Genomic DNA, 23685 nt, shown 5'->3' with positions numbered 1-23685 from the left:
CACGTGGGTGATCTCAGGCATGTGGAATCTTCCGAGAACTTCACAACATCCATATGTCAGATTTTTATATATAGGTGCTCCATACGGCATATGGATTGCATCACTTCACAGCTGCTGATAATAGTTTAAGAAAAAAAGGTACAAAAAGCCTGGCTTTCCTATAGCTGAAGTACCAGAGCCATTTTTAAAATGTTCATCAAGAACACACAGATGAATGTCACAAAGAAATTACCCTCTAAGGAGCCCAGCTCACACCATGGCTGAGGCGCTTCAGCCTTTTGGGAGCATTTCTAACTTTTCTCCCAAGTCCCCAAGACAAAACCAGAGACTACAGCATGGGACAGTGATTTTTATTGTCCCAGTAAGCAGGGAGAGGAAGCAATCCAGAAGTTATCACCAATCACAGTCTCTCATCTTCATCCTCTTCCATGAAATTCCTCTTTCTCTTTCAGCAAGCCAAGGTCAGGCACACGCTGTTCTCTACCCTTCCTGAACAACCTCAAGGAAAGAGCAAGTCCCTTCTCCTTCTTGCACCTTCTCACCCTTGCTGCAAAGAGGGTCTTGTCTCCGGTGTTTGTTTTGCACAGCCTCGTTTTTGGTAGTGGGGGAGGGCCACAGAAGTGGCTTCTTTGAGAAGCTGCTGGAAGCTTCCACCATGTCCAGCAGACCCAATCCCTGATGGCTCTGAAGCTGAACATGCTGCTGGCCCAATCAGAGAGGTTGGTAACACCTCTGTGATGACACATTTAAGAAGAAAGTCAAAACAAAGTGGGCACAGTTTTTTCTAGCTGGAAAAGATGAGGAGATGAGAACATGTGAGGGAAACACCATGGAGACACTAAGGTCAAGGAGAAGGAGGGGCAGGAGGTACCAAAGCCAAGATTCCTCTGCAGGCCCTGATAATGACCATGAGGAAGCAGCTGAGCCCCTGCAGCCCTTGGGGATCCAGGGGGGATGCAGAGATCCACCCACAGCCCCTGGGGATCCAGGGGGGATGCAGAGATCCACCCACAGCCCCTGGGGATCCACGGGGGATGCAGAGATCCACCCAGAGCCCCTGGGGGGATCCATGGGGAATCCATCCACAGCCCCTGGGGAGGTGCCCAGGCCAGAGCAGTGGATGCCTGGAGGAGGCTGTGATCCAGTGGGAGACCCGGTGCAGAGAGAGGGCCCTGCTTGCAGGCTGGAGCAGCCTGTCCTTGGAGGACAGCAGCCCGTGGAAGGAGGGACCCATGGCACTGCAGTTTTGGGAGGGCTGTCTGCCTGAGCAAGGACTCACGTTTGCAGCAGTTTTGGCAGGACTGCTGTTCATGAGAGTGGACCTGTGCCAGAGAAGCTCACAGAGAACTGTCTCCCATGGGAGAGACCCCACAGTCTCACAGGGCAAGGACTCCTCCCCAGAGCAGCAAAAGAAAACCTTGGATGACAAACTGAGCAAACCCCCATGCCCTGTCTCCCTGCTGGTTGTAAGGAAGGAGGGGCTGGTGGAAAAAAAAGGTGTTTTTAAGGGCTTGTTTTAGTTCTCATTATCCTCCTCTGATTCTGTTAGTAATAAATTCACTTTGTACCTTTAAGCCTGTTTTGCCCTTAAAGTGTTTTCTCCTGTTCCTTATCTCAACTCATGAAGCCTTCATTAATTTTTTTCTCTCCTCTGCCCAGCTGTGGCAGAGGAGGGTGAGTGAGTGACTTTTGTGGGTGCCTGGCATTTCACCATTGTCAAACCATGACATCTCCAAACTACAGTGAAGACCTTGGCCTTGCCCACATGGCTGGGCACATTTTTCCAGCACTGTCATCTTCACATATCTCCTGATAAATCACTGCCCTGGTACCAGCATCCCTGACTCAGTCCTTTGTTGTTTTGAGCTGAGAACTATTTAATCAACAGGAATTGAACATACATAAAGTTCTATGTCTTGAGAGAATTTTATTTTTGTTATACATCAAAAAGGCATGTTCCTGGTTTGTCAGGCAGGTTTCATTTACACAGGCTTGCAGCACTTGCACACAGCTCATTTTATTCTCAGCTTGCCTCCAGAGTGACTGTAGGAGTGCATCCATATGGCCAGGGCTTTAGAGCTAAACTGGAAGTACCAAAACAGAGATGCAACTTCGATGCAATTATATGCACTGCTTCACTTTCCACATTGGGAAGCACTCGCCAGCTCACTCCTACCACATCCGCAGCGGAGCACGTGGTACCAAAGGGGTCTGGGCAGAGCCAGGATCTGCTGCTGCTCTGCTGCTCACACCATGCCAGCCTCAGGGAGCTCCTCAGACAACAGCTTCAACAGCTTCACAGCAGCCATCACACCTATGGCTGCCAGAGAAGCACTGCCACCACCTTTCTGCAGCCCAAGGGTGACAGGGAAAAACTAAAGATGTGGAGCACCTACGGCTTTCTGTCTCTTGACCCTCAGTAAGTGGGCACTGAAACTTTGCTGATTGTTCCTCTCCAGTGATGTCCAAAGACAGCTTTGGGTCACTCATCAGGGTCCTCCATGCAGATGCCCACAGCACCCAGCTGTGAGACCCTCACAGCCCAGGATCAACAGGATTCTCCTGCAGGCAGCAAACAGAGGCAGGCACAAATGACACTGCAAGTGTCCTGTGCTGAAATGACAGGAATGCATTGGTCTGCCTCCAATCTCTACACTGAATTCTACCTGCAGAACATAATTCCTCCAAATGCTCTGAAAGCAATAAAAGCTTTCCTATTTTTTAATAAGCTTGCATTTTAAACCACTTCATACATATATAGGTATATGTTTGTGTGTATATATATCTCAAAATATAAAACAAATTTAATTTCTCAGTGAAGAGTGAAAAATGGAAATACCTAAGACTATTACTCACAAGCCAATTCATCTCCTCAGAACCTGAAGTTCAAAAATTCACAGTAAGAAGTTTGATAAGCAAATTTAATGACTTTGCACAGATGTATCAACCTCCTTTTATATTGCCTGTGATCAGATGACAGACATTCCTTGCCAGATTTTTTAGGTACTTGCTCATTTGCATGCACTCCAGAATAACCCATTAGAGGCTGCCTTTTCTTGACAAACTTTTTCCTCTGATAAATGGCCAACTCTGCTGGCCTGACTTCATGACAGTCCTTGGTCCTGACAGCTCAACTTAATTAACCCATTTAATTTATTGATCAAGCCCATGGCAAAGGAGTATTCCCCATTAAATAGGATTTTTATCACCCTTAGTTATATGACTAAAGGCCTTCCTAAAAATTGAAATTTAGTTAGCAGCTTCCATGCTGCCCATCCAAAAAGCTACTTATGAAGAGGAAAAGTTGGAGACTAAAAATGACTCGGTGATTTTAAATAATGACCAGGTTGGGCTGTAAGTTGAAGTCATTTTCCTGTTTCACAAAAAAAACGCATTGCAAAGCAATAAGGAATCCTTGAAAAGCTATTCTGAAGACTGTCTCTTCCATTGGACTATGCTCTGTTTGTTATATTTGTGTCACTTGTAGCAAATCAGACCTTTTTATTTGCACAAACTCTGACAATTATTTCACTTGGAATGTTCAAGTTATTTACTGCTACAATATTTCCTGGATGACTTATTAATACAGATGTAAAACCCTGCAGTTAAAAATAAAACATACAAGGAAGCAAACCATAGGCTGAAGCAGATAAATGAAAGACCAGCATAGTCTTTAAATCTAAAATTAACAAATCACATTCAGATGAAAGATATTCGGGTAAATCAATTCCCCTGCTACCTAAGCCCCAAAGTGCCTTTGCCTTTACAATCAACCAACCAGAGGCTGTTATAAACTGGCAGGAAATTATAAGCCTAACCAGCCAGATCAGAAAGCTGACATACCACACACCCTACACATTAGCCTTGCTGTCTGTGATACCACAGCTCTCTACAGCCACATCTGTTTGCAGAAAGATGCAAATGAGGTTTAACTCTTGCAATAGTCTAGCCACTAGAGAATAATCAGAATAAATACCGTTTCTGTGCTAATCACTTTTTGTGGTTTTGCTATAAAACCGATTTGTTCTGGGAAGCTTGACTAAACAGATAAGGACAGGTAGACTGGACAAAGGTTAAATGGTCTTGTCATAATTGCATACAGTTTAATTTCTAGATATGAAACAGAAATCCTTTTTTAATAGGATCCTGGTCATATCATTTTAGCATTAATATGCTGGATACTTTAAATCTGCCACTTCATTTTCTTTCTAAAATGTTTTTAAACTGGTGGCAAGCAGGATGAAAACATTTTCTATAAACCTATCCGGCATCTGAAATCACCTGAGTTTTGTGAGCAGCAAGCTGGGGGAGAGGCACCATTTGGTCGTTGTGTGTATTTCCAGGCTGTTTTCCATCAGCATGTTTGGCTCTACATCTCAGTTTGCTCCAGAAAGGCATCCGTGTTCCTGCAGGACGCCTCACCGCTGGCCGCGCCTCCCCTGCGAGGCCGGGAGCGCAGCAGCATCGCTCTGCGCCAGCCCCCGGGGACACGGGCTGCAGGCAAACTGAGCAGCCTCATCCAGACGGAAAAATCAGATGATAATCTTTTTTTATCCCAGCCCTGAGTCTAACTCTGGCAGGTAGCAGTCTAGGCTAACACATTATTATGCTTAATTCCTCTCACAGAGCAGAAACCAACTGTTACTATTTCCCCTTACTGTGCAAGTTTCAGGAGGGACAGGTCCAGCACCACAAGGCATTGCCTCTCCTCTCCCAGGAGCTGCACACCCTGGGCAGCAGCACAGGGAGAGCCCTGCATGGCACTTCCCACCAGAAGGAGCCACAGCCCTCAGCCCTGCAACTTTCATTACAGACCCCAGGGGTGGAACTGCCTGGTCCAGCTTCATCTCTGCCAACAAAGGACAGCCTTGTCCTGGTCCCCAGCATCAGCAGAGATTCTTCAGTGGAAGAATTTGGCCACCCCTAAGCTAAGCCCTCAGTGCTGGCAGCTCCACCAAGCCCCAGTCTCACAGACAGAGCCAGAGCTGGAGCTCCTGCTCTCCAAGGGTGTGCTCATAAGTACATATCAGAAAAAGGAGGCGCATGCATTTTGCAAGCAGGTCTCTTTTCAATTTTTCATCTCTGAACACTTTTAACTGTGTCTCCTAATTAAAACACACACACAGTTTTTAGTCTACAGATCCAGATAAAGAGAGCATGGAGTCTGGAAGCTGTCTGTTTACACCCCACAAATCACATCACAAATATCCAAAAGTGCATTTGACTCTCCAGGGGATGGGGTTTTCAGCCCTTTGAGGCCACCAAATTACTTCTGACAACAAAGAACATTCTGAAATTAACTTTGAAAGATGTCTCTGTTTTATTAAGATGGAGGAAACAAAAGTGATAGTTCATGTTTCTTGGCATCATTTCTGTCCCTGAGACATGGAGGATTGATTCCTGTAGGACTTTTGCATAGCTCTGGCATGGTGCAAGAGCCTGGAATTGGAGCGTGCCTCATTTACAGTAATTACATTTAAAAGTGGGTAGCAGGGCTTGATCTGTGACAAATGCACAAGGAGAAAAACTGGATGTGATGACAGCAGAATCTACAGGATGCTACTTTCCCGAAGGGCCAAAATTAATAGCTCCTTTCCAGCCCTTCCCATTTCCCCCAGCCTTTGCTGAAGCAGTTCTGCATGGACACAAGCTATAGGGCAGTAAGTGCATCTGTATTCACACACAGCAAATCACCTCAGCCATCAAACTCTGCCCTGCACTGTTATTCCAGTGGAACCACAAAACACATGCAGTGACAGACCCTGGCCCACACCCTGCACTGAAAAGGGCTGCCCTGCTCCTCCTCTCAGCACACACTTGGACATTCCCTGCTTTCCTTAGACACTCCTGCACAGCTGGGAGAGATGGGTATTTGATACAGGGGGACTTTCACTACAAGCTCCCTCCTCAGGGAGGAGAAGTTTCTTTGCCTTGTGCCTATTTAGCAAAGTGGGAAAACAACATCTCTGTTATTACAGCACACACAAAGCACAAGTCACTAATTGGCAGAATTCAAAGGCCTCCCTGTTAGATGGAACTCAAAGGGATTTGCAAGACCTAAAGCTGTGCCACAGCCAAGGTTCAGCTTTGCCCACAGCCTGCAAGTGGCTCCTGTAGCAGAAGCATTTTCTGGTACCTGCTGAGACACAGACACAGATTCACACTTGTGAGGAGGGGGTTGGATGAATTTTCCACTGCAAGTTTCTCCTACAGCATATAAAACTCACTTATGTACAAGAGAACATAAAATAACCCAAACCTAGGAACTGGGAAGACATGCCACTTCTTTGATGTTAATAAATGAGATATAAAATAATAAGCTAGAAACAGCTGTAGTCCTGATTCCACTTCACTGTATCCAGGGCAAATCTGGGGCAAAGACTACAACACATCACCACCTGCATCATAGAAAAATATGGGAACTCTTTCTTGTATGAAAACTTCTAACCCAAGGAAGAGGATGCAGGTACCATCCTTAGATCATTATTTCAAAATCTGCTCAAGTCAAAGCTACCCTAATGTAGGTGTGTTTGTTGAGCAGCCCACAGTTTGGTCCAGCCTCAGTTCTCACAGTGGAGTCTGCTTTCTGCTCACAGGCAGCATAAACAATACCTTTGTACCCCAGTGTATTTAAAAGCTACCTAGATTCCTCTGTAACTTAGGCATGTAAGTAATTCAGGTTACTCAGGTGGTACTCAGCTATCAGAAACACCCCCAGTATTTCAGCTACTCAAGGATATTTTCACAAGAGTATTAGGAGCTGTTAAATTTTTTGGTATCCTGAATTCACAGCACTGTAGTGTACATAAAATTATTAATTTTAATTAAAATTATAAAATGTTCCAAAGCAATAGAACCATCCAATTTTTGTAATTAAAGTAATGCAGGAAAAAAATGCTTAAATGGTTCCAGAACTAAATTTCACAATGGTTATGCCATTTTAAAGTTAGAGGGTTTAGAAACTAGGTTGCACTTTTAAGAGACTCTTTAATAATTCAAGAACTTTCAAGGTCAGAGAGAAAGCAGTGATACAGTGATTTCTCTTCTTGAAATTTGAGAGCTCTGTTTATTCCCCTCATATGCATGCATACATATTCCAAGAGTTACCATGGGATCTCAACAGCCAGGGTCAACGTGTCAAGTCAGTGGATACAGCCTACTACTGTGTACCTGCAGCTTGGCTTCAAAGCATACCTTTTTTTAAATATTCAGTTTGGTGCACCCTTGATAACAGGGCCAGGTAAGTTCTTCCCCTTCAAATTCAAGGCAATGCATTATCCAGATATAGTTGGAATGACCAATCATTTTCTCCCTGCTCCTCTGAAATAGTTACTCAATATTTATTTTCAGGATTGCTTTTTCATGGTACAAACGTAACTTGCCTCTAAAGTTTCTGGAACCCTTTTTTCAATAGGTTTAAATATTGTTTAGTGTAGAAGAGACCCAATCTCTGAATCTTTTAAATGCTACTCCAAGGAAAACAGTGATAGTACCTACTGCCTGCAGAAAAACATAAATAACTCCCAATTAACTGTCACTGAAGCACAGCTTCAGTTTGAGATTTAGTGGATTGAGTACTTTCATGGGAGTGTTCAACTCCCAGGCAATCAATCAGACCATTGCAAAAGCCATCCAGAGCAAGTAAGAAAACTTTGGAGAATTACAGAGCAAAAAGCTGCACACCTAAGTGTGAGCATGAAAAAGGCCTCTGATACTTCATGGAGAGCTACAGAACAAAGTAAAGCTCCTTACCATAGTGGTCAAAAATAAAATGCATAAGTAGGCTACACAAAATAATATTTTGACACGTTCATACAAGCATTGGGCAAAGAAATGGGCAAGGGAGACCCTTCCTTATCTTGCCCCAGATTGCAATATCTGCTTTGACAAAGGAGTGTTGAGGAAACCTTTCTTCCTTCTGTGCTAAAATACCTTGACTGGCCCTTGTTAGAAAAAGATCATTTTGAAAGCAGCTTCTTAAGAGTCCAAACATCCAGGCTGACATTCATGCAATTAAAAGCCAATCCTCCAACTGTGTGTGGACACAGACTAGAAAAAGTGCTGGCATGCCCAAAAGCAAAATCATGTTCAAATTCAGACACATATTGACAGCAAATTACTGACACACCTTGCTCAATGAGGGAGATCGATCCAATTTCAAGCAGTACCCTGCTAGCTGGATTCTCTGTTCTGCCTCCAAAGAGCCAAAATACAACTTCCCTCCCTCTACCTGATGTTAGGAAAAGCCCATTTCCTTTTAGGAGACAGCAACTGGAAAGCAACAGGACCAGGCTCAAAAAAAATCAGCGCAAATGTAAGAGGCACAATCCCAGCAGCTCCCTCTGTCCTGTCTTTTATCATGGAATTAATAATAGTGTTGGCAAGCTCTCTGTTAAGTTTATTTGGTGTCTTTATACATTTTTAAATGTAATTTTGGTAGGTTTGTTTTTGCATGGATCTGTCAGTGTGTTATGTATAAAATGACAATTCAAGTCTCAAGCTATCAGCCTCTTTCTGCCAAGTGACAAATAACGGATGCTTAAAAAAGTCTCGTGGCATTCCAGAGAGCTAAAGAATAATGAGTCACAGTCTCAAAAAAACTTAAAATTACTTTATCTTTCCCCCCTTCCCTTTTTTTCTTCTCCCACCTTCCCCCAGTTGCTCAAGGAGGGGGTTAGGTCATGGGGCTCAAGAAAAGAGAATTTTCATTTTGGAGTTTTAGCATACGGTTTTTAAGTACCAGCAAAACCTCATTTTCACTTGCACATTACGTGGGGCTTTGTCATTAATTTGCACAAGGTGTCAAAAGAGTAGAAGATAAGCTCTAACACCCTCCCCCAAGCTACACTCTGCTGTTAGATTGAAAAGGCCAGGGTAACAAAGGTGTTAATAAAATGTTAGCAGTGTTTCCTTTCTCTGGAAAAACCGTGCCAGTGCTTAAGGAAAAGAATTAAGTTTGCACAAGAATTATATGAAATCTACGTGCTACACTTTATTCCTTATTTTTATTTGCTTTTTTTCATACATTTGTTTTTCAATATCTTTTCCAATTTAGCATCTTGTCCAATGCTAGGAGCAACATGCAGGAAGAAACCATAAGAAATCTTACTATAATGTCAAAATAAGTATGATGTTGCACATTCATGTAGTCTCTAGAAGAGCAGAAAGAGAATGAAACATCAGGCAGTTGATCACATCTCCAAGGCACCAATTTCTCAAGTATTGAGATGATGCAGATTCATATTGAAACTAGAACAAACAAGCAAAACAAAACCAGCAAAGAAAACTCCCCTATGTTAGTAAAAATAAATAAATCCTCCTAGTCATTCTATTCTGCCCCCTATTTTTACAGTCATGCTTGTCACCTATGCACTCAAATTGAACAGAAAGTAAGGCAGCATCCTTTAGAAAATTTCACCAAAGAGCATTTTCAAGCCCCAGACTTTCCCATGCCTCACCAAACTTCCTGTGCTTCACAGCAGCAGCACCTTCAGCTGGGACAAACACCCTGAGTTTCCAGCTGCATCTCTTCTCTGGCACCCATTGAACCCAGCTCTGCCTCTCCTGGTCAGCCTACCTGGGGACAGGCAGGAGGGCCCATTAGAAAGCCTCAAATCCAGCATTCGCTATAGACTGAGTCCACTTAAGTAATGTATATCTTCTCACTTATAACGCAAAGGTTTTAATCCAGCCCCGTGTTTTCATCTTTTTGACCTTGCCAGAATGAATGAATAAATACATAAATAGATGAATAATCCCAATATTGAGATGGGACATCTTTGTCTTTTGAAGTCTGCAGCTATGTCCAGCTCTTAGAGCCCAGTTCAGAGGGGGGAAAAAATCCTTACTTTGGACTCAATATAAACATCAACTTTTCATTCAAATGCTGTCCTAAGAAAGAGTACATGAAATTGGAGGTTTAAGTGATTCCTTTGTCAATCTTACAAGACCAAAAGACATGAGATGAAGAATGATGACAAACAAGCCACAGAAGTGTCCCAAATACATAGGACACTGTCTCACTACAAAAGATGAAGTCAGTAGATTATTATCCAGCATCCTCAATGTTTCAGCCCTGGCTGAAGAAGCAATCTTGAGAGGAGCGGTTCACAAGCCTCATTTCAGCAATAAAAATCCTGACAGACATGAGAAGGTAAATGTCACACAGCCAGTCAGGCTGCTAAAGGCCTCTTCCCCTGATGCTTTGAATAAATACATCCATGTTGCTATTTCTTTTTCATAGGAAGGGTATAAAATTGTGAAGCAGGGAGAGCCTGCACTGCTAGGACATGTTAGCAGGCTGTGTGCCAGGCAGGCAGCTCACCACAGACACGGGCAGGAGACCAGGGCCCAGCAGCTGGGAGGGCTGAGAGCATTTCAAAGCAGGCATCATCTACTGGGATGGGTTGTTTCCAGCAGCTCCTCTGCTTCAGCATGGAGCCAACTGTTGGGCCAGCTCAGGCACAGGTTTCCAAAGAACCCACTGACCCACTGAGGAAACAAGAGGACAAAGGCTGAAACTACCACAGCAAGGACAGGAACAATTTCCATTTTTGTTTAAATCACCCACTTCATCAGTGGCAAAAGTGCCCCTGGCTGCATGAAGCATATTTAAGTGCCAGCCCCTGCAAGCATCAAGCACAATGAGAGAGGAAGTAACAGGCAGGGAAGTGCCAGGGCTGTGTGTTCTGGGAGGGCTGTGTGGCCACTGGCAAGAAAGTTCCTGGCCCCTCACCCATGAAACAGGGATCAACACAACCATGGGGACATCTCAGCCAGAGCCTCATGAGAGCAGTGTCAAGCAGCCAGCACTTCTATAGGGAAAACAAAACCTGTCACACAGAAAATGGGTTTTTGTCACACAACTGTTGCTTGCAAACATGTTGGCAATCCATCACAATGGTCTAGCCCCAGATGGACTGAGATGGGAAAGCTTATCTTTCCTTCAGCACTTGTGTACCACAGCATCATCCCCCACCCCACTGTGCTTCTCTAACACTGCCTGAGCTTTCCTTGATGTTGCTCGGCCTCCTGATGTTAATGAAAGAATCTGTGTTTTGATTAAAGCCACCTTAGGAGAGCCAGGGTCCTTATGGCACATGTTTGAGTTAAGGAACTCACAGGTGAGGATAACAACCCCTTGGCATTTCACAGCTAGCCAAGCATCTAACAAGTGGTCAGCACGGATCTTCTGTCACTCAGCCAACCATACTGACAGTCTTGCTTTAAAGGCACTTCACTGTAAGGAGTTTGGCAGCACATAAAAGTGGCATGGCAGTATGTGCTTCCCTCCAGGCTTTGGTCAGATCACACAGTGCCTGGGTTTAGAGAAAAACAGGTGTTGCACAATAAACCTCTGAGGCAGCAAATAATTCAGATGTGATTGATGCCTCTCCAGGCATCATGATCAAACAAGTGTCTATGCCAAAGCAAGTGAAAGGTGGTAGCAGCAGCAGCAAAGGGACATTGTCTTCTACTCACAGCAGCATCTGCACTGCTCCAGGGGAGCCCAACTGGTCCCACTGCTCCCAAATGGAGCCCGCCAGGTCCCTCTTCCCTGTGAAGGGGCTGCTTCTGCACTGGCAGGTTTTGCCAGATGCTCTGTAAAATTCTATGTTCCGTGTAAGATCTTCGAACTCCCTGCTGAAAGGCAGAAATTTTACAGAAATCACCTTTCCTAAAATAACAGCAGAAATTCTCCTTCACCTCCTACTGAGGACTCTGAAGGGAAACATGAACCCAAACCTTCCATCTCTCCAGCACAGCTCCTCTGCAGATTTTGTCAATCACCTTCGAGGAGAGTGGGAAAACCTGGTCTGAAGTGGCTTCTGCCAATGTGAAACAGATCTGTGTAAGCTGAGAAGTATTTTCTATTTTAAATGTATTAATTCATGCAATCACAGGGCACTGGTTCCAGACTACACCTTAGCCATCACAAACAATCACAGTAGGTCAGCAAAGACCCAGCAGCAGCCCTGTCTCCACAGTTCACAGGACTTCAGGTGGGAATTCCCAGCCTGCCAGATCCCAGCCCACCAGGATGAGCCACAGCTGCCCAGAGCCCACAGGGGTTCCCACTGTTATCTCCAAGTCAGCATTTGGGTCCCTCCTACATCCACCTCAGAAAGTAAAAAGGTAATTAAAAAGTGGGATGACAAGAGTGCCTGGGAAGAAAAGTGCTGAGGAAATTCAAGAGGAAAAATAAATTAGATCAAAGGACGGGGAGGGGAAAAGAGAAAACAGGCAATTTCATTAGTAGAGGTCAAAAATGTTTCCTTTACCATTTCAAAAAATATCAAATTCTCTTGCACTTAACCTTATAATGAATTAAATGTTAGTAGTCAGCAACAGATTAATCTCTTCGGAATGGAAGCATAACTTGAGCATTCTTACAGTAATAAAGTACTGCAATGGGTTCAAATTTTCTGTGAATTGTATTTGTGAATTGTTGCTATGAATTTGTATTTAAATTAATACACTATATGCCCATACATTCAGCAGAGAAAGTGAAACCCTACTCTTCTGAAAACTGAAGTTTCTAAATGGAAATTGTTTTTCCTACTTAGATAAAAACCAAAAAGAGAGACAATGAAAAATTCAAGGGAGTCAGTTAAATTAACCTTTTTTGATCAATGACTCGTTTGTAGGGATAGACACGTTTTTAAGTTGTGAAATTTCTGATGTATGCAAGCCACCAAGGTTGGAATCAATAAAAAGTGAAAATAAAGTGGATTTGTGTAGACTGATTTTTAAAGCAAAACTATGCATTATTCATACAGAAATCTGCCTATAATGACTGGAAAGCAGATTGAAAAGTCTAAAGGTTTAGACCCAGTAGAAAATTTAAGACAAATCACATTATTAAAATGAGCTTTGATTAGATCTGCAGAATACAAAAATCCAGCCTTGCTCACCTACAGACAGATTTCTCAGGGGTGTATTTCTAGGTTGCAGCATATGTACAAGTAAGAAGACCCTCTTAAAAGCAAGACATATCAAAGTTCCAGAAAAGGAAAAACCTGGACTCTGCAGGAAACAAATTAACTAGACAAGTAATTAAGATGTTAAATACTTACAGCACACTTTTTTTTTTTTTTTTACAAGGTACCTTTTTAAACATTTGGAACAGCTGCTTTTAATAGCCAGATTCCTACTCACCAAAGCATGTAGGATGCTGCAAGCGGTGAGAAGGCTGCTCTCAGCAGAGCACTGTCTACACCTGGGATGGCATTTCCAGCAGACACTGAAACACTGGCTCTGTCTTTAACCCAGTGGTAAAGAAAAGCCCATGACTCCAAAGGAACAAATATCTGCAGCTTGGTCTTTGTTAGTAAGCAGTGCAGCGTGACAGGGCAGGTCTGGGCAGTGAAGCAGAGGCTGCTGAGGACCAAACCCCCACATTTGATGCCTTCTGGCCATTCTGAGTCAGACCAGCACTGACCTGCTCCAGCACTGAATGCCTGGCAGCAGTGGGAGCCAGGCAAACAATGGGAGCCCATCTCCACATCTCTGTTCACACTCAGCCCCTGCACTGAGTCCATCCTACAGAGCACACCAGGACTGGGAAGTGGGGACATGCAAGGTTCCTGTAAAAATACATTCCTGAACCAAACTAAAAATGATAGCAGAAAGAATGTGTTTCCATTAAACACTGGTGATTAAAGATAACTTCACTATAACAACCAGGCCATGTCCAGTGTTTCCCCAGAAGTTTAAATATAAAGCATTTTTCACTCTTTCATCTTGAACTGCACTTTGCCAGAAGACCAGCTGATGCAGCTCCACGCAACAAAGTCAACTCGCTTCACTCCAACATAATTTGGTTGTCAAGTAATACTCTCACATTTTCTCAAATCTCTATTTAAGGAGCAAAACAAAAAAAGCAACCCAGATTAGAAAAAGAAGTCTTCAAAACCTGCAGATAATACAAGATTTTATAAGGAAGAGGAAAATAGCAAGAGGAAGCTGGAATATAAAAAAATGTCAAGAAGAGAGCTTGTACAATTTCAACAACATCCAGCTGCAATTCAACCCCTGCTTCAGCTGTAATCTCTAAATCGATCCAGATCTGCCTAGAAATGTTTGATTATCTATATGGGCCTGTAGTTATAGACAACAAGTACAGAAAAAAGCAGTTTCTATCTCTTTACCATTACTGTGATTAACTTCAAAACTTATTTACCTTGAAAATACTCAAGGGATTGCAGTATTAATTATTTTTAAAGGACACTCAATGCAACTGGTGGCCCAGCATTGATGAGTATATTAAAAAAAAAAAAAAAAGGAGAATTAATTGGGGACCTTGGGAGCTTATTAAAATTTGCTCTTGACTCTTGTAAGTTCTGACCTTCTATGGCTGAACTTCCCCTGATGAGGCAACTGCGTTTATACTTTAAGAATTCCATTTGGTGTAGAAAAATAACCAGACTTTAAAGAAGTATGCAAACACATTTGCAATACAAATCAGTAGTTTTCCAAGGAAAAATATTAGAAAGACTAAAAGCTTATGCACTGAACACTGAAACAGGGTCTGGTTCTTGTACGTCTTAAATGCAAACCTCCTCTCAAAGCATCACACTTAGCAGCAAACCTCAGGAGGCAAAAGGGGCATTTCACAAGGCTGTGTTCTGGACAGAAGCATCAAATTGGGCAGGATAATGGAAACCTGCCCCCTTGCAGGTAACTAGACAGTGTATTACTCATCTCTCAGATGTACAGAAAAGGAGGAAAACCTCTCTAGTTCAAACAGCCTTGTCCCAGGATCAAACTGTCTTGTCCCAACAGTAGAAGAGCTGCTTCCAGGCTGGAGATGAGCTACACAGACCCTGAGCATGACACCAAAGCTCAGTTTCTCCTCCTGTAACGAGCAGAGGTGGACACAGACACACTGTACATGGACCAGAGTCATGCTGCACAGGACATTCACACACAGAGGTGCAGAGTCTGTAGAGGCCCAGGGCTGTCCATGCAGGTGATGTCTTTGCACTGCCCACCTCAAATCTGAGCAAGTTTCTTAAAAGCCTGCACCAATCCTACATTTTCAACCAGCAGAACGCAACTGGCAAAATAAATGGGTAAATCTTCATCAGCATTGTGGAAAACAGCTTTGACTGCAAACACTAACAAGATCTCTCTTTTGATCTCATCACCAGCCAACTTCGACAGCTCTATGGACAGAGAGCCCCAGGTGCCGTCTCAGCTTTTTGACATTTAAACCCCTGTTCATGTTTCATTCAATTATTAGTTTTATTGGGCTTTTTCCCTCCCCACTGGCCCCACACAATGAACTTCAAAAGTTTCAGAGCACAGAAAAACACCTATCAAAACCATCTCTTACTAGCCACTTCTTACATGTTCTGTGTTATTTTCAAACCTCTGTCTTTGACTACACTTTGATCCTTTGTGGATATCTGAATTGTGCCACACACCCCACGTGAATTAAGCAGAAGATCAAAGAATTGGGAAGCACAGCCCATGCCAGGAGGAGGAAAGGCTTTATCTGTGGCACCACCAGCTTTTTGATACTAGTTTTTGCTGGGTTTTACAGCTTCTTTGAACAAACCTCTGTGTTTTTCTGAGAGGGAGAAAACACTTCCTTTTCTCTGTTAAACTAATCTCCCCAGTCTTTTCATTTTTATTTTAAAAATCTGGCCATTTTGCTTGCTTTGACTACTAGAAATCTGCTTTATAGCAGTTAAAATAGTGGCTTTTTTACAGTAAAAAAATCTCAAATCAAAAGTCTACAGTCCTGTTGCTTGCTGGGGAACACCTCAGATCCACGTCACAGGCCAGGACTTCCATCTTTAGCAACACTTGCGCAGCTTTGTTTATTGTAGGGGCTTTCTGAGTATCACCATCCAGGACCTCTCCATTCCCCTGCAGAAACACTTCACACATTCCCCAGGATTTCTTCCTCTTGATGTTTTTTTTTAGGATTCATTTCTCTCCTTTCAATGTCAGCAATGTCAATTCTGGCCCCCATATCAGCAGCCATCCTCTGTTTGCCCATCCTCTTCTTCATCATCAGCACAACTGCAGGACATGGCATCAGACTCCTGTGGCCTTCCACATCGTGGTGCCTGGGCTGGCAGAAACAGGAAATTTCAATTTCCTCAGGGCACTCATCTGTTCCTGCCATTCCCTAGTAACAGCTGAGTAGACTTTTCACAGGCTTCATTTACAAGCCTCATACACTCCCCAGCAATTTGTCCTTTTTGCTTTCCATGCAGATGACTCCCAGAACACTTCTCTTAAGTGAACAATCACATCTTTGCTGTCTCTTCCTTTAAACTTTACTTCCAAATATGGGCAATGTTTGCTGCCATTTCACACAGTGATGAGAAAATCTCCTTTAACATTTCCAGAGATAATATAGTTTCAGAAGTCTGTACTTTTCCTATCTACCACTAGAAAGAGAAGCAAAAGGAGCAGTTCCCTGACAGTGGGTCTGTAAGAGGGATAAGGATCTTCTTTCCTTTCACTGTATTTGCAATGGGAATAAACCACTTGTAAAATACCTGAAAGACTATACATTTCATAAGAAAAATACTTCTGTTCTGGATTAATGCTGGAAGGTAATGGGAGAAGATGAATAATATCCTTAGCTGCTGAGAAAAGGATTCTTTCTAACAAAAGATTTAACTGAATTCTTTTTCCTGTGCAATCTTCAAATCTGTTTCAAGTTCTCTCCCACTCCAACAGTTGTGGCATTTTTTTCTTGTAAAGGAGACTCAAACAGAAAGCAAATGTACATAATTCATGAGAAGACACATTGAACAAACTTCCTTTAATACTGACATATAAGGTAGGGCTGTGTGGACGGAGAATCCACAGCTCTGGGTCACATTTAAAACACACATTTCTAATCCAGACAACAGCTGGGAGCCATTGCCCACCAAAGACTCAGTTGATGCCTCACAAAGTTGCTTTTCTTGAGTACTCCAAGTAAACCATTCCCTTGCAGCTGCTTCCAAGAAGCCCTTCCTTTCTCCTGCTCCTTGTGTCCTGCCAAGGAAAAAAGGCTATATAGCAAGGCAGGAGTCGCCCTTCCTACAAATTTTTCCTGTTTTTTTTAACAGAAAAACAAAGTTATTGAGATACCTGGGGGCAAAACAGGCTGGTTGAAAAAAAAAAAAACTTCAATTTTGACCAAAACCTGAAGTTTAAGTTTTGCCTTGATTCTAAATGGGAGACACACCAAAACCCCAATCATTTTCTTACAGCACTAGCACAGTCTACCAGAGCTGAATAGCTTTAATAAACACACATATGGTTAGAGCAAGATCATCTTCCAGCAGGCTCCTTCCCCTGAGACCAGCTGGAGTTATATCTCAAACTGTGAAGGAATGAAGCAGAGACTATCCTCCAAAACCCCTGCTAAGGGAAAGGAGGGCAAAAGGAGATAAATCAGGATGAAGGTAAAAAAGGAAATAAGAAATGGAGTTGCCCTTTGGGAAACATGTAATTACATCTCTGAGTTCCTCTTCTAAGCATAGGCCTGAGGCAGACAGTTCAGGTCTAAGCATTTCCAGCTTCCACACAAGTTGGGCAGATAACCCTAAACTTTTCAGATTTATCATTATTATCAGCAGAGCTCCCCTCAGGTTCTCCATGCAGCCAAAGGTTTCAGCAGCATTCATAGGAGAGCTCAGGGAATGATCCCTCAGACCACACAATAGCAACAGAGGAAGGATGGGATGGATAAGAACAGACATTGTGCCAGAACTCAGCCTGGATGATTACCAGGAACAGTAAGAGAACCTGCTCAGAGAGAGGACAAATCTTCCTGGGCTTACACGGGTGCAGGAGGTGCTAAAAACGCTTCAGAGAAGCTACAGCTGAGATGAGGAAATAACCAAAGAAGGGACAGAAATACAGCTAAAGCATCCACACTGCAGCCAGCAAAGGCAGCAATCCTTCAGAGCCCAGGTCCTTTCCAGCCTGGCATGAGGCTTCACCTCAGCCCTCAGCTCTCACAGGAAAGGGAGCAGACCTGGCACCAACACCAGCTGTGTGCCACTGAAGGTCTAGTTGGCAAGCCTCACACAAATTTGCAACCCAGTTTCACAGCTTGCACATGTCACCCACAGGCTATTTACCCATCCCAAGTGAGTAGGCAGCACTGGCTTGGAAGGGATGCTCAGGCAATAGGGTAGAGCCCAGCTCCTCAGACTGGCTCCACCAGTTCCCATCACAACAGCAAAAGACTGAAAAAAAGCAACCTGCCCCAGGAAAAAAGTCCTCCAGAAGAGAACACATCCACCAAAATGGCATGGCAGGACCAACAGGGATCTGTGTGGTGAGTGGCAACAGCAGAGGCCCAGGACTGCTGAGGCTGGAGGAATCTGTACAGCTGTGCCCCAGGCAGCTCCATTCACCAACATCTAGCACAGCCCTTGGAGTGCTGAGAATATCACAGCAGTAAGTAAAATGAGAGCAAGCAAAGGAGTTCGTCTTGATTTAACTTCAGATCCTCGTTTTAACTTGAGAAAATTCAATTAGTTTCTACCCAGAAGCAGTTTAGCTGCCATTGTTGGCAATCAATGGTCCCTAAATGCTGAGAAACTGGCAACTGTTCAATGTGCTGGCAGAGAGGCTTTCCTAATTAAAGATGTCACTTTTCCAGCTAATTTAAGTCTGCCATCTCTTGAAAGTACCAATTGCCACAACAAAATATGAATAGGAAATTGACTTTCTGTGCATCTGTTTTTGCAAAATACTTCCTCAGAGTCATATGTTTCAGCTTAAATGGTTTAGGTCACTTGCTGCGAGGCAATAGCAGAGCTTTGTTCTGCCTCCTGAATACCTCTTAAATAAAGAAAAAAAAGCAGGGGTTCTGTCATCTACGGGAATGAAAAAGGTATTTGTTGGCTTTCGCAGCATCAGTGAGTTCTTCTGTATTCCATCTGATACTGATTTTGTTAGTGTAAAGCAAATCCACACTGGGTAAGCCTGCTTATCTAAACAGCTTCCATCACACTACATACTCATCCACACAACTTCCCTGGGGATAGGGAAGTGCTGTTATTCCTGCTGGAAGGAAATGTAGAAGCATACAGCTGATACACAAAGATTTTTAGATATCTAACTTCCACTAAAGTCAAATGCCTGACTCATGCTATTTAGCTCCTTTCCATAATAGCTAAATAACATCCCTTATTTTTTCTGAATCCAGCTATCCCTACATTTTAGCCAAACCGTGCATTTTTAAGACTGTTTGCACTCTGGAAACAAAAGGAAAGCAATGCCTGTGCACCTGGGAATGGAATTCCTAAGTTCAGTAATAGAACAGCATCCTAACTTCAGCACAGTATCTCATGTATCCCCAGCTGTGTTCACTCCAGTCCTTCCTGCTGAGGCCCCAAACTCAGCCCTGTTCTGGCTCAGCCAAGGGAGGGAGCACAAATCCCAGCAGAGCTGTCTTCATCAAAAGGACTTCTGACTCCTCCCACTCCTCCTAATTTCTTCTTTTTTAATGGTCTATTTGTGAATATTTTAATGGTTTATTGTGAATCAGAGCAATAAACTGGTTTTTTTTTTACTCCACAAGCCTCTGACAAACAAAGCAGTTAAAAGCAGGACTTGGAAATCTTCTCCTTTCTTCCCATCCTAACATCAAAAAGGCCACTGAATTTTGTTTTTGTGGAATTCTAGATAAGAGCCATCCTCTGTTGAGTGCCACAAGAAATAAACCCCTGCTCTTTGACTGGGACTTAAGGCCTTATGATTGTACACAACAGTTAAATTTAACATGGATGAGATGCATTCAACCACCAGGGTAGTTGCTCACATGAACATTACTGATACGAGGCTGTGTTTCATAAGCTTGGAAATACTGCCTGGCTAGGTAGACTTGAAGCAAGTCATACATTATTTATAATTTATTAAAATTTATTTTAAACAATTCCTCTCCCACACCATCATTTGATCAGCTCTGTTTACAGTCTACAACTGTGGAGCAGAGGCGTGCAGCATTAATTACACCACTGGGCTCTCCCACCCCCAGGTATGACAGAACAGACCCACACTTCCTTCCTGAAATGGAAACCTCCTAACATAGGTAGGAAAGGGGGAACATTTTATACTTGTTTTATCCCTGCCAAGGCAAGTTCACCTATTCCCACTGCAGTATGCCCCTTTCTTTGCCTCTTCCTGGCAAAGGAAGGACTTCCTTCCAGAGCCCAGGAAGGACTTCTGGCAGCAACAAAGTCTCTGGGAGCTGAAATAAGGGACTCCACACTTCACTAGGGAAAGAGCATGGATACATCCTTTCCTCACATCTACCTCTCTAGGAACAGCAGTTCCTAGGACTCTACCTCCCTCCTCTTCAAAATGTGTTGGTTGATTTCCCTAATCTCAGGAGAGAATCACAGAATGGTTTGGGTTAGAAGGGACCTTTAAAGATCATCGAGTTCCAATCCCACTGCAGTGGGCAGGGACACCTTCCACTAAACCAGCTTGTTCAAAGCCCAATCCAACCTGGCCTTGAATATTTCCAGAGTGCAAGTGCAAACCCCAAATTATTTGCAAATAATTCCTCTAGACTGTGAGGATGGTAAGATTTTCCAAGCCCAGTTCAGCAATGCCACCATTGTGCCCTGCTCCAGTCCTGGGGCTGGCTGTGAACTCTGTATCCCACAACCAAGGTCAATGAGGCTTTCTTTTTCTTAAATTAAGTCACAGAGCACTGGAATGAATGCTATGCAGAACTAATTTGTCAACCCAGCCACAGTGTCTTTATGTCTGCATACTTGTTGGCAAATTCCCTCTCCCCCTCGCTGGTCCATGTCCTCCCCTCCTGAAGGGGCACATCATGGCTGAAGTCAATACATGGGCTGTCTGCCCCTGCTCTGCCCCCTCACTTTCAGCTCTCACTCCAGAAACACTTCATTATTCTCATGAGTCACTGTGCAATAGCAAAGTGATGCCAGGAGAGGAACAGAGGCATCACCACTCTGGGGCACCTCCAGCTCTTGGCCCAGTTCCTGCAGCTGCTGATCAGACCAGCATCCACTGGTGCCTTTCCAGAGGCTCAGTGCGGGGCACACAGCAGCTCTAATGGCACCTCCTGATCCTTCAGGAGGCTGCAGGATGGATAAATCAGAGGGTGGCCCATGCCTCCTGCAGCCTCTGCCTTCCCCAGCACACACATGACAGCAACCACTGCCCACTCACCCATCAGGACAGGATATTCCCATCTGCAGGCATCAAAACTCACAAGCAAAACCATCCCATGAGCATTACAGGACAAAGGCAAAGGCAAAGCCTTTCCCTAGCTCTCCAAGAAGGTTGCTGTGCAGAGCAGGAGCCCACTCAGCCCACTGTGGCACGGCAGAGCACTCATGTCCTCAGGTGTGAGGCAGAAAAAGTGCTGGAAATTAGAAATAAAGCTATAAAACACAAAAAAAACAGGAATCTCAGCTCCTTATCAGACCTCCTAATTACTCAGTCTAGCAACACAAATGCAATATGGAAACATTCATCACCAAGAAAATAAAAAAAAAATCTTCACAACTTATATACATACACACATATGTGCACATACAGTTTACTCTACAAAAATAAAATATTTAACTGTATGTTTTCCATCAGCACATTTTATCTTAACTCAGGGATGTATCATACATATTCCAAGTTATTTTATGTACACAGCAGCTGTGTACTAACACCTCCATGAGGAAACCTGCAGGGCACTGCTGCCTTCATCTACCCATGTGCTAATGGAAAAATAACCTGCACAAATACATCTGCCAACACACAGGGGAAAATTGTACCCCTTGAAGCAATAATCACATCACATTTGGCTTTCCATGAATACATACAACTTCTTTCTACTAGGAAAGGCTCTCTGGGTCAGCACTTGAGACAGTGACAATCCAAACCCATGCACCCAGGTCTGCTCCCCGCTGCACTGGCAGAGCAGCACACTCACTGCCTCTCCTTCTTCCCTCCCATTTCTTTCCATGCACCAGCATGGGTCTTGCCAGAGCAAATTTGCCTCCTAGTTCCCACTGGGAGGAACCTTGAGCTGTGTCTTTTTAATGCTGTCCTATGACAGCCTAAAGCCTTGTGTTTGGCACAACAATATTTGGAGAAGGAGGGAGTCTGTCCAGTTTCTGAAAAGATTCATCTCCAGGCCATTATACTTAGCACAGATTCTATGAACTATGACAACAATAAAAATCAGCAGGAACAACATCCACAATTCCATGCACAGCCCCAAAGGATCTGATGTGCCACTGCTCAGGGCAGAGCTGCTCCCTGTTCTCTGGGTAAATGGAAAAACCAGACCTTCCCTCCTGTAAGACAGCACCCCTTGGCTTTGCTGCCATCACACTGCATGCCTAGAGAGCACACACACAGACAGACCCCAGGAAGGAGTGGGAGGGATCCAATTATTTCTGTTTCAATTACTCCCAGTTTAAAACTATGGTTTGAAAGAAAAGAAAAGGAGAAAATACCAACACAAAATCCCCAGCGTGGCTGCTGAGGGTGGCTTGTTCTCCAACCATCTGTGCTCCTGGCAGGAGCCATTCTGCTCCTACACATCCTTCAGCACCTTCTGCTCCCTGAAGTGTTACACAACTGTACAGTGAAGGAAAATCAACAGAGTTAACAAGTGGCCAAGCACAGAATTTCCACTGAGGCTGAGTACGGTGGTGTCCCATCACATCTCTCTGGTACAAACTCAAGGAGATGAGTTGATGTCAGCTCTACCCTGTGGCTACTACTCCAATAAATAATTACTAATTACTTAGGAGAGCAGTGAAGAACATGATAAAATTAAGTGATAGTGTTGCTCCTGGCTCCCTCTCATTTGTACAGCTCCTTGCTGTCCGTGGCTGCACAGAGCCAGTGACTGGCACTTCAGCCATTCTCAGCTCCTCTCCATTACTGCTTTTGGGCTTTTCTGCCATGCAAAGTTCATTGTAAGCCCAAATCTGAATCCATACTTTCCATATGTTCTGCCATTTGGAACCAGAATCTAAAATTACTTTGGTTGCCACAAAAATAGGAGCTTACAATTCCCCTTTGCCTTGCAATTAGCTCTCTAAATTTTAATTGTGGGAGCCAGATTTTCTAGCAGAGTTCATTCATAAGCAGAGTGAGTCAGCTGCAAAATATTTATCACAGTCCAAATTCTCTCAAATTTCCAGCATTTGGATCACAGAATTCTGCTCTGATCCAGGTCTAGGAGTAATGACAGAAAAATTATAGGAGGCAAGAAAAAACAGAAATAATTTTCATCAGAAAGCACACTTCTTCAGGAATTGTTATACCCTGCCAATTCTTGCACTGAAACTGCAATTTACTCCTTTAAACTTCTTTACTGTTCTGCAAATTGCAAGACATAATCTGAAGGATGCTGAACAATTATTCTAAGAATGAATTATAATTTCATAAATTTCATATATTATATATAATAACTAATATAAATAATTATATATTATTACATATAATAATATAATATAATATTTATATATTATATTTATATATTTATCATATTTTTCTAATTAGCTAGCTGAAAATTTCATTAGCATAAAATTTATCAGTCTGATCATTTAAGCACTTTCTTTAAAAACCAAAAATTAAGAGCATCTTCAGCATAAAATATACCAATTATATCTGGTTTATCACAGATAAAACCGCTAAGTAGAAAGCCTCAAAATCCTGTAGAACAAGGAA

The 23685-nt window shown here is 43.2% G+C and overlaps 1 protein-coding gene across 13 annotated transcripts in view; it reads right to left on the bottom strand.

Annotated features, from left to right (window-relative positions):
* Window positions 1–23685, bottom strand: part of IL1RAPL2 (interleukin 1 receptor accessory protein like 2) — a 348789-nt gene that overhangs the window by 258989 nt on the left and 66115 nt on the right. For 3 of the 13 annotated variants that reach the window (XM_053990437.1, XM_053990442.1, XM_053990440.1), the window contains one exon: window positions 11482–11643. The exons of the other annotated variants lie outside the window; for them this stretch is intronic. The gene's annotated coding sequence lies outside the window, so the exon portion shown is untranslated. The remainder of the gene's footprint in view (window positions 1–11481; window positions 11644–23685) is intronic. 13 annotated transcript variants of the gene reach the window in all.

The sequence above is a fragment of the Vidua macroura genome, chromosome 14 (genome assembly GCF_024509145.1).
Source record: "Vidua macroura isolate BioBank_ID:100142 chromosome 14, ASM2450914v1, whole genome shotgun sequence".
NCBI classification, from domain to species: Eukaryota; Metazoa; Chordata; class Aves; order Passeriformes; family Viduidae; genus Vidua; species Vidua macroura.
This window is presented reverse-complemented; position numbering and strand designations above follow the sequence as displayed.